Raw genomic sequence first — 5,489 nt, 5'->3', positions numbered from 1 at the left:
CTCCAGGCTGAATGAGCCCAGCTGCCTCAGCTTGTTTTCACAGGAGAGGTGACCAAGCCCTTTGAGCAACTTTGTGGACCCTTCTGGACCTGCTCCATCAGGTCCATGTCCTCCTCATGTTGTGGGTCCCAGAGCTGGACACTCCAGGTAGGGTCTCACCCTACCTGAGGGTGGAGTAGAGGGCCAGAATCGCCTCCCTCTCCCTACTGGCCACACTGCTCCTGAGGCAGCCCAGGATGCTCTTGGTCTTCTGGGCTGTGAGTGCATCGTGGTAATGGGAAAATTAGGGTGTGTTGCTTGAAAGGTCAGTGCAGAGTCCTTAAAGCTGTGTTTTAATAACTTGGATACATTCACATGAAACAATGGCTTCTCAGAGAATATTGAGATACAAAGAATATTGTATATTGAGAACTCAGTAATTTAACAAACAGGGTTGTTGTTATAAGTGACAGATAACTAGTAACTAGTAATAATAACTAATAACTAGTGACTGTTAGGATAATTTCTTTCCTATTACCAATGGACTCAAGACATGCAGTTTGTATCCAATTCCAAACAATTCCCAAATTCAGGGAGCTTGGATCTAAGATTTGATTTCACTTCAACCCCTTCTTTTTTATTTCCTTATGTTTTGGCCTCTCTTTAAGCATTACTAGGGCCAGAATAACTATTTCCAGGATCCCATTCAAAAGGAAGCCCTCAAGCTGCTAAGAAAGGGGTTTGCCATTACATTACACCCTCATCTTCCAATTTTACTGCTGAATAAAATCTGGACAGCTGTTAGCAGCTTTTTCGGAGTCTTGATTTGTAGAGTTACAAACTGAACAACGTGTAGCTTGTACATGACTGTTATATCTGATTGCTTGTCAGACATGGTTCTTATTCAACACTGTTAGCCATCAAAAACTAGAGAAAGATCTTCCTTCCTCAGCATGAGGAAACTTGTTTTGCTTTTCTGAATTTCTTGCATGAAAAAACCTGGCCAGCAACTACAGAAACTTAACTCTCCAAGGATGGTGAAAATCATCCACTTATTACTTTGTAATTATCAGAAAGTTTTGGATGAAAATGTCTAGAGTCCACTGTCCACATTTCACCCTGACAAAGCTGGCAGATGATCCAGCACCAAGAACAAAAGAGTAGGAAATTATTGGGAAACATGCTAAATGTGGAAGACAATCCTTTGAAACTGCAAAGGAACCTCTGATTAAGTGATCACTCGGAGTATTAGTGATTTATTCAGAATAGAAGAAATGGAAAAAAGCCAATTCATTTGGGACTTGGAGCTGAACTGAACCCAGAGTAGGGAACTGTCCTTATCCTGAGGGTGCCTTAGCAAGGCTGGAGCTGTGAGGGCAAAGGGGAATAGGAAAGCCCAATATATAAATGTTCCACTTTTCAAAGAGAAATAGGGGATTTAACCTTACTTTTTTTATTACCGCCAGTTTATATGCTTACTCCTCTGGATTAAGGTCTCACAACCACTGACCAGTACAAGTACCCAGGGGTTCACAGTACTCACATCCCACAGTAACCTACTGAGAGCAGTACATAGGTGTCTTGCAGCTGAACTTAAAATTGCTTCAGGACCTTCATTCTAGAAAAGTCTTTGATCATATCCTGGGGTTCACAAAGGAGGGACAAAGTCTTCCCTTCCTCTCCACTCCTGGATGAGTTACACCTTTGCTTTCCATTTCCTCTCTCTCAGGTGACAGGGACAGCAACCTGTAAAGCAAGGAGCAGTGTAAGTAATAATCTGGAATCTCCATCCCAATTCCAGAGGCTGGGGTAGGATGCACAACATCCTTAGGAACATTAGGAACCAGACATTCATGCATACACAGCAACACATACTCCACCATCTCAGTTCAAGAATTGTTCACACTTCTTTGCAAACAATTTAGGCATCTTATTATATGAATTTAAATTGTTGCTAAGTTATGAATAAACGGAGAATAACTTAAGACTCTCAGACATCTCAGTTGAAAATAAAACCTAATTTCTGTCCCTAACTTACTTTCCTACTTCAGTAATAACCAAACTAGGGTTAAAAATGCCATTTCCCCTGAAGGATTAAAAGACTATTTTTTTTTTTAATAAGGAAATAAATAAAAAGTCCATAATTTCAGAATTTAATTGGCTGGTGTCTCCCCATGACAAAGTAGAAACACATTCATGACATGACATGCATTTATCTTTAAACCACTCACTTACAGTCAGTGCCATGGAATATGGATCTCATTGAGCAGGGTGGAAAACAACCCAAGTATCTTTTGGAAAGAATAATTTTGTTACAATTACAGATTTTCAAAAGGGCCTGAAATCTGATGATTTCCGAGCAACAGGGCACTAAAGCATTTCCCTCCAGGGAACTAACTTTTGTTTAGGGACATTCCAGGAAAACAGTCTGGACAGATCTATTTTGTTGGCTGTAGCTTTTTTGCAGACTTGGTTCTGAATGCCATTAATTAACTGAAGAGGCCCCAGAAGAGAGCCTATTCCACATGAAAGCAGCAGCACACCAGAAGACTCAGAGCTCCATGATGAAATTGCTTTTCTATCCTGTTCTGTTTTGCACCTTCTGTATCCACCAAATTTCATTGCTGTACAAGAAAAGAGATCTTTCCTAAATTAAATCAAACCTTGCATTTTGCTCTATTTTTGCTTCCTACTCAACCACACTGAGTCAACCACCCCGCTGCTGGCTTTGATAACCACATCCATCACAGGAGCTTCCTTCTACTCACAGCACTTGTTTCTCAGAGGTTGTCTGCAAGGGAAAGCAAACAGTACATCAGACCAATTTTAGACCCAAATGACCCTTCCAGAGAACATGCCAAACTTTCTGCACCTCACTATTGAAAAGGGCCCTGCTGGCTGCAGCATCATTTCTTGCTTTTCAGTTTAACCAAACCAAAATACCAGGACTAAAGCTAAGAAATTTCTTTGCAGCCATTTAAACTAGTTATTGTACACAAGGTGCTGATGTTGCTTATCTCTTCTATAGTTTTACATTTCCTTCCCTATTTCTTTGGAACTCTAAGCACACAGCAATCAGTCATGAATTCACAGATGCAGATTACCAGTTCAAAGGGGACACCCCAAAAACAAAAGCAAAAACCCCAACAACCAAAAAATGATTACCTGTACTGTTGGTCACAACCAAACCTCACTACCCTTTCAAAATGCAAGTATCTTACTTCAAAATGTGTTAATGAGCTGATTCTAACTCATCATTAGCTGATTTATGGGCTGCATCTGCTCCAGCAGACCAAGAGCAAGTTTGCAAACACCAGTTTGCATCAGATTCTGCTTTCCCCAGGCTGTGTTTTGTTTCACATGGTTTCTCTTTGACTGGGCAGCACAAAGGGCTCTCTGTACAGCCAATGCACTCAGATTTTCTGGAAATCGCCATGTCTCCAAGAATTTGTAGGGGGGGAAAAAGAGCAACAGCTGAAATCCAGATGACTTGAGTATTTTGCTAACAAAGAAAAATTGTTGGAGGCTAAATGAGACTGATCCTTCCTAGAAAGAGCTCTGAACAAATAAGTACTGCATGGTTGAGTGCTAGAATAGGACTCAAATGAGGATTTCTGCATAGATCATAAATCAAACCTTGCAGTGGAAGAAGTTCACAGAAAAGCAAAGCAGATGTGTAATCTCGCCTAAGTGTTCTGTTATTTTCCTTCTAAGGTAAGGAGTTTCTGGTTTAAGGGACAGTGTAAAGTTTGGAGTTATCCTTAAGATCTTGCCAGCTTTATGAAAGGCAGTGAGCAGGAAAATGAGGGATAACATCTTTGATTCACCCCTTTCTATTGGCTGCAGCCACTTCTTATTCATAGTCTGCAGCCCCAACCTCCACTTGCTCTGGGCAGTCCAGATGAATTCTACCAGCTCACATTTGCCTGAATTTCATGCATCTAACACCAATATCAACCCTGAATGCACAGCCATGTGGGAGGGGTACATGTGTGACCTGGAACAGATTGAAATCCACACATAAGTTCTCCACAGCAGAGGCACATACCTGGTGTTAGGGGATGATGTAACAGGAGGCTGTAGCCTAAGGCTGCACCCAGGGAAGATGCATTAGGCCTCACCCACAAGTATATTTCTTGGCAGTCTGGGCATAACAACTAAAGGTAAAAGAGCTCATCAGTCATCCTTTTTTTCCATAGGTAAGAGGAGCTTTGAGCCCAGGAGCAGGAGTTCCCAGTCTGCAGAAAACTATTCTGTTCCTTAGAGAACAGTATGCAAATAAAGCTTAAGGTAAAAGGGGAAAAAAATATATATAAATATATATATATATATATATATATATATATATATATAAGGTTATAGATGTAAATATATAGATATATGAGCTGTTTGCTTGGGGTTTTTTTAACAAGATTTAATTACACAAACACAGCACCGCAGTCTGTACATTAGACTTCAGTCTCCCAGATCCCAGGCCTGTGATGCAAAGTGAACACGAAATGACCCTTAGCTCTAGCAGTCCCAAGTTTTCCTCATTAGGCTTCCAGACTCAAGAGGCCACATTTGTCCCACATACTCCAGCAGATCCCCTTTCCAGCTGCCAGAGAACAGTGCTGGGACCATTACCAGTGCAGTCCCAGTGAATACTGCCTTCAGATACACACTTGCTGCACTAGATATGGAAAACATGAGCTTTCTCTAGTGTTCACCATAAGCTTTCTGTTATGTTCATCCATAAATAAGTGGGAGACTTTTTTCCTCCAAAAAATCAGAACATTGTTATGTTGAGGTGGCAAAGTTGCTTCTGTGAATCAAACCTGGTCACCTGGTGCATAAACAGAAGAAATGGGTCCCATGAACCCTTTTCTCAGGAGGCCTGTGTGCAGGGAATGCCTGGTACCCAGCACCTTTCGGGCAATCAAGATTTTGGGACTGTCCTCCAGCCAGATCTTCCTCCCACCCATGAACTTCAAAAGAGATGCTGTGTCCTTTCTCCCTAGACCACATCAGTGAACAAGTAAGGAAAAGCATTTGTCCTCAGCTGATGTCCTTTTCACAGGGCCCCTTCATTCCCTGGCAGCTGAAATCCAGCTGCAAACACGCCACAGCCCCTGCTGAGGGAAGGGGTTTATGAGCACAGGCACAGCCCTGCTGTAACATGGTAATCCATCCCCAAGCCAGCCCAGGATGTGGGCACAGCTCACCCGACTTCCAGCCAGAGTTCTTCTGGATGGACTGCTCAAACTGCTGTGGAAAAATTACAGCTCCTCGGTTTGGGGCTGCAACTGCCGCGCCAGAGCCTTGAACTGACCAGTCAGTAAAGTGAGGAACACACTGTCAGTGTCCATCCACAAAAACTGGGCTCAAATAACTTCCCTAGTGACAAGGAAGACCTTTAGGGGGCAAGAGCTGGCACAGGCTCCAGCCTAGCAAGGTGCTGCTCAGCTGCCCTCATAAGGACATCCTCCTGTATCATCTGCACCCCTTGGCCTGGTTTCATCTCACAACAT

At 42.5% G+C, this 5,489-nt stretch overlaps 1 long non-coding RNA gene across 2 annotated transcripts; it reads right to left on the bottom strand.

Moving 5' to 3' along the window:
* Positions 1-245: 245 nt before the first annotated feature.
* LOC128814175 (uncharacterized) lies at positions 246-3,961 on the bottom strand. Of its 2 annotated transcripts, none has more exons than XR_008439283.1 (3): positions 3,145-3,961; positions 2,643-2,770; positions 246-1,725 (listed from the first exon to the last, which is right to left on the bottom strand). It is a non-coding gene; the product is annotated as an uncharacterized LOC128814175 (long non-coding RNA). The 2 variants fall into 2 exon arrangements; XR_008439284.1 differs by having other exon boundaries at positions 3,616-3,961.
* Between the last annotated feature and the right edge of the window lie 1,528 nt (positions 3,962-5,489).

The sequence above is a fragment of the Vidua macroura genome, chromosome 13, assembly GCF_024509145.1.
Source record: "Vidua macroura isolate BioBank_ID:100142 chromosome 13, ASM2450914v1, whole genome shotgun sequence".
NCBI classification, from domain to species: Eukaryota; Metazoa; Chordata; class Aves; order Passeriformes; family Viduidae; genus Vidua; species Vidua macroura.
Note: the sequence above shows the minus strand (reverse complement) of the source record. Positions and strands in the feature narration are given on the sequence as shown.